Below are 14,223 nucleotides of genomic sequence, written 5' to 3'. Positions count from 1 at the left end.
GTATTTGCTCAAACTGATGGTACCCATGATTGTATTAGAAGGATGAGGTTCAGGTTATGCGTTGTTCTTAAAGATATGTTTGCAAGTGTGCTTGAAGTACACAGATAAATATAAAGCAACAGTAGTAATGGTAGTCTCTTGCCATTACTTTTCCTGCCAGGTTCCTCCCTTACACACTCTACTCCTAAATCCATCTCTTAAAATGGTTTTATGTGGTATCTCTGAATTTGGCCTAATAGTCACCTATTTCAGTCCTGGTTTGATTTGTCCCTTAGGACCAATCTAACAGGCATCTAGTAAGTATCCACTAAGTATTGAAGGTCTTACTAACAATACTTCACCACTTGCATGCATCCGCAGAATTATTTTGACTTAAATTATCTAGCCTTGTCCAGAGAAAAAAGATGAGGGGTAAAAAACTTGTGTGCAGATCATCTACATAATAATTTCAACTCCCTCGATCTTCAGCATGGCCTCATCTTACCCTAAATCTTTTCTAGAAGAGACTGTTTTCAAACTGTCTTGAAATATCCATGACCGTGTTTTTCAAATGTTAAAAGCAGTGCAGTGCTAATATAAACACTACCTTATCTAGAACTGCTGAGGATGTATGTGATTTCCTGAGCATATCCTGAGCTTGTATCTGCTCACTTATCAACTGATAAGTAACATGGCACTTTTGAAATAACAACATTTAAATAAATGCCTTTAAAACAAGAATACTAAAATATAAATATATGAGATTTTTGTCCAATATCAGACCTTTATCTGCATCAAAAGCAATCCCTGTTTTGTTGGAAAATTAGAATATAAAGAAAATGCACACCGAGAGGAGGAAAAATGCATGGAATGAGCTGAATTATCTGTTGCTGGGCTAAATGAACAGCAATAGGAGACATAGTAAGTCTACAAAATCCTGTGTAAACATTCAAAATGGAGAGGAAATATTTAACATAGTAAGAGAGGTTGTAGTAGGGGTGAATAGGAAAAAAATTAAGAAAAGGACATATGGAACAAAATACCAGCAGGAACTTCCTGCCCATCAGATCTGTGCAAATGTTTGATTTTGCTATTTTTACAATGAATATTACATTAAGGTCAAGGGTCTGCAACATATTTGATTTTAGCTGCTATATTTACCATCCAGTATTTTGTGGCAATTCCTAAGCAAAGGTACAGAAGAGAGAAAGAATAGTCAGGTAACTGCGTGTGAAAAATTTTAAGTCATATATGAGTGTACATATTTATTTCAACAAGGAGGCTTAATCTCTGGTTGCCCCTGGTTCACTGACATCCTGCAAAGATTTTCAGGCTTGAAGGCTGTTCGATTAGGCAGATTATTCAGATGTGTATTATCAGCCTTTTCCTACACATGTGGCTGGAGCCTTAGACAGACCTGTACCCAGACTTTAGAGTGAACATTGGCAAGAAAGCACTTTAAAGATTAAGGATGCACATTACTACAATGTTAACAATAAGTATAAATGTAATGAATCAAGGCTCCTTCCCTCTAGGATGGTGTGAATACAATGACGAATCATTCTTCAAACATCAGTAACAACAAACACAAGTATCATATGATGAGCTGCTGCAATTTATGAAGGGTATATTACATGCAATTTTACCTGCTTGTACTCGATATCTTGCTTGTCAGGAGCCCTTGTGATATGAAGCCAAGCAAAAGCAGCTGTGGGTGTTTTCAGTTCAACATGTGGGGATAAGTTTGGGAACACCTAAAATGGAAATTAGAGTCTTACCTTTGCAAAGAAGTTAATTTGGAAGCTAACATCAGCCTCTTTGCTGACTTACATGTCAAATTCCCAGTTAGCCTCTCTGCACAGGTAAAAATCCAGTTTCTGTCTTAAGGACTCCTGAAGTGTTTGTACCTTCTGTTTTAGAGTGTTTCTTATGATTTCATGTTGGGATGGAGTGAGACATAATATGAAAAATTATATTTGAAACATGAATGTAAGATATGTTTTTGGCTGCAAATGATACTACACACACCACAGAGAAAAATACACTAATAAACATATTGGAAGTGTAAATTAAATAAGTACAACAACTCACTAATATAGATAAACACATGACAACTGGCTTTGTTTTTACGTTACTCTGAAATCTATAAATCATATTTCTATTCAAGGCATGTTTCAATTTTTACTTAGCATGTTATTTTATGTTTAATAATTTCTTATTTTACTGTTTGGTACATGTGGCATTTACAAACACATAGGATGACAAGTTCTCTACTTGGGAGAGTATGCAATAAACATCAGACCCTTCTTTTGAAAGGAGTCTTATTGCAAAAGAAAAGAGAAAACACAATTAGAGTAAGATCAGCATTAGAGCGAGAGACAAATCAGGCAGAGATATTCTGGGGTAAAAGCACTGACGAGCTGCCAGGAAAGAATCTGGGACCTCATATATAAAGAATGTGTCTCAGTGACAAAAAACCTTTTAGGGAAAAAAAGTCATGCAAGAGACAAACTTATATCTCATATGCAGTAACCTTGGAAAAGGGAGTTCAGAAAACTAGCTGAGAGAAACAGATCTCTTAGTGCAAATAATAAATTCAGCTGAGGAGAAACACTGATTGTTAGAATATGATTGACACTGGCTCTGGAGACAGATGTCCTCCTGCCCTCCCAGCTGGAAAGGCCGGCTGGGTGGAGCTCCTTTAGAAAACTGGCTGCTGCCATTGTACAGCTAAAAGAAGAGTGGACACGCAGAGGTAAATTTCCAAAGCAGTGTGTTTATTAACTACCCATTGACAAATACAGGCAATTGTTAGTGAACCTCCTGCACATCCCTTTGAAAACCTACCCGATTTGTCTGAGATGATATCTCACCATTTATGCCAGAAAAGGTGGCTTCCAAGATAGAGGTGGGCCTTTCTTGACAATGGATAAAATGGGTGATCTCAGGAACCCTTTGCCTTTTTAAAAAGCCGTGTGAGGTCTCCCGTACTACAATTCACATTCAATTTAGGTTTTTTTCTCTTCTCGCAAGATCAAAGAATTTTTTCTTATGTCATCACACATGACATGGGTAATGAAAGCTTTGAGAAGCTAGAACTGACAGTTTCCAGCATGGCCTCTCTCTAATTCTGTAGCTTTTCAGTATTCTCATTTATATAGGGGCGAGAAGGGGGAAATGATTAAGAATACTTCACCTGGCAATCCTTGAACGTTCACCATTGTGAGTTGAGAACAAGCGTAGCCTCACTATTATTATGCTTTACCCATGTATACTTACAATGAATAGACCAGCATTCTGAGTGTTTCTTCATTATAGCAATGGTTTGCTTTACAAAGTGCTTGAGCATGTATGAGCTAGTTATAAATCAAATAAGTGAGAAGTTTTGGATCCCATGCAAAATTCTTTGTGAAGTAAAAGTCACACAACAAGAAAGGATAAATTCAAATTTTCAAATCATTCTGTTAGCATGTGTTTGGACACAGTGCTGTCTGAACATGTCTTGACTGTCTGGCTGGAACTTAGTAACATCAGATCATGGCTAAATCTCACATTGTCATTATTTAAAGGTTTGATATTATTTAATGTGCTTTTTTCCCTTTTTTCTTTCTGTTCCTGGCAGCCTCTCTATGGTGAGCAAGCAATTATACAGGACCATGTGTAGCAAAACAACAGTCATCAAGGAGTGAAGATGGTCACCAGCTAAAACTGTGCACTACAATGTCACACTCGGTGGAAGCACCTCTCTTGCCTCTATGTACATTCTTCTTGTTCTCACAGGACGAAAAAATGATGAGGTATAAGTTTTCACAACAGCCATCAGCTTAAATGTAATTTGATCAGTTACATTTTGGTTGTATGTTAATTCTGCTGATGAGGTTTGTAGTGGCACAAGTGCTACTCGAATTTTTATATCTACAAGGTTAAATTGTTCTGGCCATATCTCTGGATAAAACGGTCTTTGCATTTGTAGTATGTGGAACTGAGACAATACAAGGCAGCGTGTGAGATGCAACTAAGAAAAAAGACTGGATATATTGTGTAAATACAGTAATAAGCATTCCAACGTGGATTGAGACCATGATCAATGATGTGTTGTATGTCCAGTAAGGTATCTGTAGTTTTATTAAAATGCCTACAAATATTCAGAAATCTTTTTGTTTCATACTGAGTTGGAAAATCAAATATCAAAATGCTTGACTGAAAATAAACGGTATCAATTTGGGAATGCCATGACGCTCCACTTTGTTTTTAGTATAAAATCCTAAATTATTATGTACTGATATTTTGCAAGCAAAAGCTTTTGTTTTGTCTCAATTTGATATTAATCTCCATCATTCACAGCTGTTGTAGTATTATGAAATATGGTTTCATTGCTGCGTGGATCTGTTTCTACCTCCACAAGTAGAGTCAAGTTCCCATGATAGATAAATTTCTTGAAATTCTGTGAATCCAACATGTAGGAAATTTGAGACCATTATGGAAAGAGTAACAGGAAACCTACACAGAAGAGGTCTTGGAACAGCTGCGTTATACCAACTGTGAGAGCTAAGTTTGCTTAACTTTGTTTACTTATAAACATTTTTTAAAAAGGAAAAAATTACATCCTAATCTTTCACATTTAAAAATTTGGTCAGAAAAATATCATCTTCATTAAAAAATATTTGAACAGAGAATCCTACTCCTTGAGTTCAAAAGTTTAGGTTGCTTGCAATAGTATGCAGGTGCACAAAGAATGCAGATTACAGCTTCATTACAAGCCAAACACAACCTATATTTTACAAAAGTGATGTTTTAGATAGTTTTGAAAACATAGCATAGGAATCTTGGAAATGCAAATAGAAAATTCTATCTTTTAAAATTAATTTCTCATTTCAGTGAAGTCCTTCAATGTCACAAGTTAATCGACTGGACATTGTTAGCAGTATGAAAGGTGGTTTTGAGGTAGAAGGAACCCTGTTCAGTCAAGGATCTTAAAAAAAAATCCCATCATTACATTGAAGGAAGAGATTGGGTTTTTTGCAGGTTCATAGCTGAAAAGACACCGGCAGTGTTGTTTCTCAAGAAATTTTGAGTCTTAGAAGACACTCATGGCAATGTAGTCATAGAGCTGCTAAGGAAGCTGGATGTATATGATAAATTTCTTTACTCTGTACTGTTGCCTTCTGTGTTGTAAACACGAGAAATATGAAGAAAGAATACTTGGTTTCTCATGTTATGTTGTTTAAAAATAATATTAGTTTGGGGGATGAACATAACCAGAGCTTCTTAATTACCTGTTTTCCACTTTTCATCCTATAAAACTGCTTCCAACAACCTTTCTTTAAAAGTTTATGTTTCTTTCACAGAAGCTAAATTGAGAGTCATTGGACAGCTCCCAAGTCCACATATTTTTTCCCCAGTTTCTTTGTGGAAACAGCTTAGCTGCATAATTTGACATAGTCTGAATGTCAGTGCAAACATCCCACAAATACTGAGTGACTGTTTAACCTAAAAAACATAGACTGTAGTTTGAAAACTTTATTAGCAATCTTTCACTCTCAAGTATTTTTATAAACTATTTTCCAGTGAAAATGAGATGGTCCCTTAAATTGAAAAATGATTAATTATACAAACTATGTGACAGAAATGTTTATTGTTATAAAAGAAAAACATTTAGAGAGTGATTTCAGTAGTTTATAGTAAGGAAAGATAATTAATAGTTTGTTGCTATTCTATGATTTTTCAGTGAGATAATCCATAGCTGGTGGCATGGGGAATAGTTTCTATTTCTCAGTTCACCAAACACAAGAAACCTCTACTGAGTGGTTTATCTTAATAGCAGACATCTGTCTGTTTTTCATTATTCACACTGTAAAGAGGAAGGATCTTTGTGCTGCTTAGTAAAGTCTTAATGTAGCATGTAGTCTTAAAGTAACAGCAGATACAGATGGGAGCTTTTTCACCATGCATACCTAGCACTTAATGCACACAGAGTTAGTGGAATATCCTTCAGAATCATGATGTGTTGTTGTGAAGAAGCTTTTTGTAGAAAACAGCATGGTGCTCTGAAAGCTTCAGGGGGCAGGACTGTCTTGGGAAGGGATGGATCCCAGTGACTAATGTGTCCTGTGGTCCTCATACCTTCACTGACACAGTGTCTCCCAGGCAGCTGTGGGTGAGAGTCAGATGTCCATGCCCCTGTGCTGAGGAGCAAATGTCTGAGCATGCTCTGGTACTGCTGGGCAAAGTAACAGTAAAATTCAAGTCCATGGCCCTTGCACTCCAGTTATGACAGCCTCTGATTTGAATGCCTTTTCAGAAGGGGTCTCCATAAGGACCCTTTTCTCATCAAAGCAGGAAGCGGAAAATAGTTTTTAGTGAAAAATAATAATGATTTTGTCAATATGTGTCTCAGCACCTATCCTTGCTGGTCACCATAAGCAGGGCAGTAGTTACAGGTTGCCTCCCCTCTTCCTTTTTCCTCCTTTCAAATGTCATTGTGCAGTGTTATGTGATGACGTGACTTTTGATCTACTTAGAGGAGAGGAATCATATTACCTCATTTACTATCTTCATTATCCCTTGTCCTAACTGTGGCTGTATTTAGGCCCACTATAATTTCAGGTTAAGCAAATGGAATTGGCTAAAACCCTTTTGAAGACTGGCTTACCTATTCTGATGGAGAACATAATGAAAGCATCTGCCTACAGCTCCAATTGCACAACAAAACCATGAGGGTATGTCTGTGAGTTTAGAGCAATGAACAAAGATGCTTGGATGTTAGAGAGAAACCACACAGAACAATACTAAAATTATCAGTGGTCTGCTTTCAACTAGATGACTGTCTGCAGTGCTGGTAACATTTTGCATGCAGAAATGGATAGCAAAATAGAATTCAGAAATGACATCAAAAACAATTAGAGGTTCAAAAGCTTTCTGTATGAGGAAGTATTGAAAACATTGGAACTCATTAGAAAGGTGAGAAATCAAAGGAGACCAGACTAATGTAATGACTGATATTGAGAAAATAAATCAGGAGCTCTCATTTAGTCTTTACAATAAAGTCATTTACAATAAAAGAACAAGGGGCATTCAATGAAACACACCAGATCTAACACCTATTAAAGAAAATATATTTTCTTTATTACCTTGTGAAAACCATTGTAACAAAATGTTACTGAGGCCGAGGGCTTAGCAGGATTCTAAGAGGTAAATGTCATATGGGAACATCTGCAGTAATGCTAGCTAGGAAGGCTCATTTTTGAAGGAAGGTAAGCCTTTCGCTCTTCATGACTTAAAGCCACAGGAAGAAACTTTTCACTTTGTGATGACAATTATTTAATTGAAAGATCTCATACAATTTCTCCCAAAGGACTCTGTGTTGCTCATTATGGTCTGACATGGGGTGGTACTCTCATGCTTGTGTGGAACAAATTTGCCATGGAGTTAGCTGTTCACTGAGTGATCAGGCCAATGTGTCTTAAGAAGTTATCACCTCTCAGATGGGAGTTACTGACCTTCAGGTTACATTCAGTAACTAAACTTTGTGTGCTCCTAGTCCAGCACAAAATGTGGTTTAAGAGAACCAATTTTCATGTTACATTTCAGCAAACATAAGGACAGGTTTAGTCTTCCTTGCAAGTTACTTCACTCAGATGAGTGTCAGCAACTTCCCCACACTGATTGATAGAGAAGTGCAAAGCTATTCGACCATTCCCCACCTTTCTAAAGCACTTTTTCCCCCAGTGGTTTATCAGTTTAAAAGTACTGAATCCTAACTCTAAATAATTCTGAGTTAAAAAAATCAAATGCAGACTTGTTAATAATATATATATGTTCACAGATATGTATGTAACTATGTATATACCACTGTGTATTCATACATATATATGTGTGTGTGCATGTACATATATATATACACACACATATTTACACACAGAAGATATATCTTCATAAATTTACTTTCCTTTTAATTTCTTGTGGGCCATTAATAAATACCATGAATTTATATTATATTTCAACTTCAGTGTGAAAAGTCATCTTATGATCCATTGACTTTATTAGTAACTCCTCTGAACACAGGACTCCAGATGTCAGGTTTTATAGAGATAGGGTGTGCAACCTGAATTCAGTCATCTTTTTAAAAGATAAGACTGTCTCAGAGGAAGAAATTCTTGCAAAATTAGCAGTGTCAAGAAACAAATGTCAAGTGGTAGTTACATAGCTTGTTTGCTGTGTGGTTTATTTTGAATGCCTGTCTTTTATTTCTTTTATTTTTCTAAGGTAAATCACTACATGCTGGCTGAGATGGGAAAACTGGGCTTTTTGGAGTAACAGTATGATAATAAACCTCCCTTTTTCCATTTTTTTATTCTACACACAGTTACCTACAGAATTTGTCCAACCAATAATACTCGGAAAAAATGCCACACTTATCAAGTCATAAATTACATGAAAGGAGACTCCTTGTTTTGAGTTCATTTTGGGTTGAAGTCCTTATTTCTTAGGTGGATGAAATTCAATGAGACCTAAAAAAAGAAAAAAACAAGTTGTTATTAAAACAAACAAACCTCAAGAAACAAAATAGTTTAACATTTAATCTCTCTTACCATAGCAAAAACACATGCCCAGAGCCCCTATGTCTCCCTTCTAACAATGCAAGGAGGTCTTGAAGGATGTTTACCATTCCCAGGAATACAGAGCAAGAAAAGATGTTATGTTTTCTCTCTGATCAGGGAGAGTGTGACCTGAGACTGTAATAATGACAATCTGGTTAGCTGGGAAGGAAAATGCGAGCAGTAAATCCTACAGATTTAGGCAAGTACAGCATTAAACTTTTTCTGGAACCCAGACAGAGGACACTGGATAGGGCAGGTGTGCTGTGGAAGAGGGCAGTGTCAGTGTGCTGTGTCAGGGGACTGTTTGTGGAGAAGGAGCTGTAACCCCTGGCTGGGTTTATATGACCTGTGGGCACTCCTGACAGGGGGTCTGAGCTCAGGGAGGCCAAGGGCCAGGGGTGCTGAGGAGCTGCAGCCCCTGGGCTGGAGTGATGATTACAGGCAGGGGGCTGGTGCCCGGCTGTACCCCACCCTCCCTGCAAACAAAAGGCCAGCAAAGGCTGGGAGGAGACTGCCGGGCCCAGTGTGTTGCCTTTCAACTCCACATAGTCAAACACGTTGTGGCTTGTTGACGCCCGGGTGATGCCTGGTGCAGGCTGTGAGGAGGGGCTGCCGGCTCAGCATGGCTGCTCCCCCCATCTCCTGCCAAGCCCTGAGGGTGTCCCTGCACGGGCTGGGCTGGGCTGGGCTGGCCTGGGCGGCCTTGCTGCCCCCCTGCCCTGTACATCCCCCAGGGGACAGCTGCTGCTGCGGCTGTGGAAGAGCTTGAGTCCTCTCGGGCCTTGCTCTGGTCAGCTCCCTCCGGCCCGCTCACCCGCCTGGCAAGAGACTGCATCTTCTGCTCCTCACCTCACGCGCTGTTCTCCCCTGCTCAGGCAGGGCCCGATACATAAGATATGGTATAGTTTTTTGAGTTACAGCTTTTTATTAAAAAAAAAAAAAAAAAAGTTCAGTGCATTCTGTTCCCTCTTTCTGTTTCCTGTTATAAAATAGGACTTAGTGAATTGGTGCGCACTGTTTTTTAAAAATCACCATTCTCTATTTTGTCTGCACCGACATGCCTCCCTTTCCTCTCAAGTTCTCTGCTCACCCCTCATTTGTGTTTTATCAATTATTTCAAGTGTGCAGCATAGAAAATAGCAGGGTAGCCATGAATTTTTCTAGCTTGAATTTACATGTGTGCAGGCAGGGCACCATAACAGATACCCAACAGTGGGGTGTCGTGCATTACCTTCTGCACGAACACCTTGAAGACTGATTGTTAATGGCTAGGGGATACTTCAAAAACATTCCAAAAGCAAAATATCTCTGAGCATGACAGTCCAGCTAAAAGGGTGGATTTTCATAAGGCTCTGAACATCAACTCAGTGCTGAATTTAATAATTTGTACACATAGAATGACTGTGTGTTGGGGATGTTGATAGACCAAAAGCAAAGAAAACTGTGATGATTACTCTCAGCCCTAGTAGTTTGGGTCATTGTGGAGTCATGCTGGATGCTTCTGAAGTGAAACAAAAGATGAACAGCACAACACATTTGAACTATTGAAGTTCCTGATCTTGCTTCCCATGAAATGAGATAATAGCTAGAGAATACAGCAGAAACAAGATTGGGACCTAGGAAAAGGAAATAATAATAATAAAAAAGCATTGGCACAATCCTGGGTGCTTTATGAGAACATGGGTCAATGAGGACTGAGGGCATTCTCAGTTAATTTATTTTCTAGAGAGGTTCAGGGTTTCTCAGGTGTAGCAATGTGAAGATTACCATGTTAGAGCTGGCTTTGGACTCTTCTGGTGGCCAGTGCTGAACAGTGGTAATGAAAAAAGATGCATACAAATCTGCAAGTGTTCAGACCCTTTGATACATGGAAAATATTTATTTTACTGTATTTTTATATTTCTTTTTTTTACTAACAGTACTAGTATTATTTACTGGTTTCTGACCCAGAACATAAAGGTTTACAGCCTTTTCCCTTTGCTTACTTTTTAAAATAATTCTGCATATTTCTTTTCAGGCAAAGGCCACATCAGTGGAATGCATGATGATACAGTGTGAGCTAAGTTTATCACGACAAAAGATGCATCAGTTTGAAATATTAACCCAGTACCGCCTTGGAGGCAGTGAATAATTAGTTTAACCTGGCAACGAACAATATAAACTTAAGCACAAAGATGGTTGGTGTTATCATCTTATGTTTTTGTAATGCAGTAAGGACACCAGGTTATCATGATTATAGCAGCAGGAGAGTTTGTAGAATGAGCTCATGTATAAATAGTTGCTCAAAACCACTGTGAACATTTATGAGGCTCATTATTTATCATTAATTATTTAACTGCAGGTCCCCATGTGGGCAGTGAAATCCTGCTGATTTACTACTTATCAGGAATAAATTACCACTTACAACTTGGGGTTTTCATGATTTTCCTTTTGTCATCATAAATGAACTTAACTAATAAGACTGTTTCCTTCTCCCTGTTAAACTGACTGCTGGCAAGAGGCTTTTTGGCTAGTGACCTAATATGAGACAAAATATAGGATAAGTGAAAAGCTGTGTATTTTTATGAAGGCTCGCATTGTTTGCAATAGATCTGAGAGCTCAGCAAGGGATCAGCGTTTGCTTACATTTACAGTGTATTTGTACAGGACCAGATTTTTGAAACTGTTCAGCAGCCACAATTAAAGCCAGATTTTTGTCTGAGGAGTAGTTTCAAATTTGCCAGCTAACTGAAGTTATTTTAGTACCTAAATGAGGACCAATAGCTAAATCCCATTTCAGCACCACTCTGATCCTCAAAATCCCAGCTCAGCGGCTGTCTAACCATTTAGGTGCCTCTGTTGCTGCCAGCGAGTCACTAAAAATGCATGTATTTCACAGAATCACAGAATCGTCTAGGTTGGAAAAGACCTTGAAGATCATCCAGTCCAACCATTAACCCAACATTGACAGTTCGCAACTACACCATGTCCCTAAACGCTATGTCGACTCTACTATATGCTATGTCGGTTCTACTCTATTTCTACTAGGAACCACATACAGAAGTAAATCGTAATATCCTGAGACAGGTTTCAGCCCTTCTTCATGCTTCAGCCTCATCAGGATTCAAAACCCACGTTGTCTTCAGTGGATCTTTTGGCAGGTTTTGTGACAAGGAAGGCATAACCTGATGGATGACGGTACTCTACAGTACTACACCTCAAACAACTGGCACCCAGAGATACACAGATGATTTGCCCATTTGCGCATGCATGCCTGCATATGTGTGTATAGAAATTTGGTTTATCCCAAAGCCCAGAAGTTGGTACACTGCAGCCAAGAAGGCAAGTCTGCTTTGCTTAATTTGGCCTGGATGCTTCAGTACCTAGCTTAGGAGTGAACCCCATCAGGACTTGCATCCTACCCTGTAAGCACACCTGTGTTGTAGTAGAAGGGCCGCTATAGCTGTTAACATATCTCTACACGTGGCTGCAAACTTCTGCTAACCCAGGAGGGTGTTTGAACAACCAAAACCCACCCAAATCTCTGACCCTTCTCATACAGGCTCCTTTAATATGACTACAACCACCTGTGATGGGTTCTTTGATGTATGAAGTACACAGGTTTTATAAAAAGGCTCAATTTTGTTTCTGTAGAACACAAGGGTATGTTTTATCTGATCCAAATATTGTGTTTAAAATTGTGGTGTCATCTACATTTATTTCTTTATATATATATATATAAAGCATGTATTCACACCATATACACAGTATATATATTTTTTCACCTGTACATACATTATATATTTTTAACCTATTTATACCTACACAGACAGACACAGACACACACACATATAATGTAGTGGTTAAAATGAGGTGTTATATGATTCTATGCCATTCTGGTCCCTCAGATTTCAACCTTTTCCAGGCATGGGTGGAATACATTTTGTATTTCATTCCAGATTTTCATGTTTGGCTTCACAATTCCTGTGTCAACTACTTCCTATCCTGATGTAATGTTCAAAAAACTTAGGTCACAAACTCATCTCAAGAAATTTCTCATATTGTCTAGAATTTAAGAAATCAAGGAGTAAAACAGATGATGCATTTTAATAGTGTTATTCACATATAAATTTAAAAAGGTGCTTTTTTAGTTTAATAGATGTTAATAATAAATCAAATATTCTCCAGCTGACTCAGTAACATGTTACAACACTAAGGAATGAAATGCCAACTCTGCAAAAATTAGTGCATACTTATTTACGATAATTTACGGGATACTTGGAAGCTATGTTGTTCAGAATTTTTTTTTTTTTTCATTTGTGTATGATGCTTTTAAATCTAATTTGATTATATACCTGTTGGAGGAAGTGGCAAGATTTAGGTAATTGCACTAAAAATGTCATCCTTGGGACTAATTATGTGTATAAAATTGTATGCTGGTTTGGGGCTTTGTCAAAAAAGTGCCCATAATGTATTACTAGGCTCATCTCTAAAAATATTGTGAACATTAGCAGTATTTTCAAAGGAAAAATATGTCACTACACTGTACTGGAAGACAAGATTTTTACAAGCAGACTTTAATATAGCATTTGTGATAATTCTGTTGCTGAACTGAATCTATTTTTCTTGCTGTTGATCAGAAAGTTTTGGCCCCCTCCCCTTTCTTCTGCTAAATTCAGAATGCATACACAGCTAAGAGGAAGCATAACCTGATATATGTAACTTTAGATACTTGTAAATGCAGGGGTTTTAGCCCTTTCTGCATGCTGATGTGGGTACCTCTTTCTTATTACCTGTGAAGACACACACAGGCCATCCCTGTAGAGTTTCTCCTCCCACCACAGTCAAATTGATGTGAAAGGTCTTGCCAGTGGGTTATTTAAATCCTGATATTCTGTTCTTGCTTGTCAAGAATGCTGGGTATAAATCTCTTGGCACTTATCATTCTACACTGCCCACTAACATTTTCTAGTACTTCTGTCTGTCCTCATGACATTTCCTGGAGAGCTTAAACTGAAAGTGCTAATTATTAATTTAGGGCTAGATTCTGGCTCCTACAGCCAGAGGCATGCTGGAGGGAATGCAAAGGGACTCCGATTTGTTATATGCATGTTCCTTACCACTGAGTTCCTCACATATCCACTCCTTGTCTCATATTAGGAAACACTCATTATTTTTTTTAATCAAACCTGTCCACATCAGTTATGAGTTCAGATTATAAATGAAAAAGCAGACCGTTAAAGTTTGAAATTATTTTTTTCAAACATGTAAGTACATTTACTCAGTTTGAACAATGAGTTGGATTAATCACTGGTAATTTTTTTTTTTCACATCACAGAGGGGATTTAGCTCTTGGAAAATGTTTCATCATCTTGAAACGCAGTAAGGCTCAGTGTTATTATGTCAGTATAACAGGTTAACCGAGGCATAAAGGTGAAGTGACTTGCCTAAGGTCATGCAATAGATCAGTGGCAGAGCTGTAAATCACGTACAGGGTCATTTAAATCCCTGCAAAATGCCTTGCTCCATAAGATTTTCTTCCTCCCTCTTGTCAAGTATAAATAGTTTAGGCTTTCTTTGGCAGGAAGAAAGCCCTCTACTCTTTCTCTTAATGTATTCCCAAGACAAAGTATATTCATTGACCTGACTCTAACAGGAAAACTTT

The 14,223-nt window shown here is 38.0% G+C and overlaps 2 long non-coding RNA genes across 2 annotated transcripts in view; one reads left to right on the top strand and one right to left on the bottom strand.

Annotated features, from left to right (window-relative positions):
• Positions 1-4,207, top strand: part of LOC141926443 (uncharacterized) — a 48,476-nt gene extending 44,269 nt beyond the window's left edge. Inside the window, exon 2 of the long non-coding RNA XR_012624123.1 lies at positions 3,602-4,207. This is a non-coding gene — a long non-coding RNA (uncharacterized LOC141926443). The remainder of the gene's footprint in view (positions 1-3,601) is intronic.
• A 4,099-nt stretch (positions 4,208-8,306) lies between these two features.
• LOC141926448 (uncharacterized) overlaps positions 8,307-14,223 on the bottom strand; it is an 84,392-nt gene continuing 78,475 nt past the window's right edge. The window contains exon 3 of the long non-coding RNA XR_012624124.1: positions 8,307-8,489. This is a non-coding gene — a long non-coding RNA (uncharacterized LOC141926448). The remainder of the gene's footprint in view (positions 8,490-14,223) is intronic.

Source organism: Strix aluco, chromosome 1, assembly GCF_031877795.1.
Source record: "Strix aluco isolate bStrAlu1 chromosome 1, bStrAlu1.hap1, whole genome shotgun sequence".
NCBI classification, from domain to species: domain Eukaryota; kingdom Metazoa; phylum Chordata; class Aves; order Strigiformes; family Strigidae; genus Strix; species Strix aluco.
The sequence above is the reverse complement of the archived record's forward strand: the minus strand, read 5'-3'. Positions and strand labels throughout refer to the sequence as shown.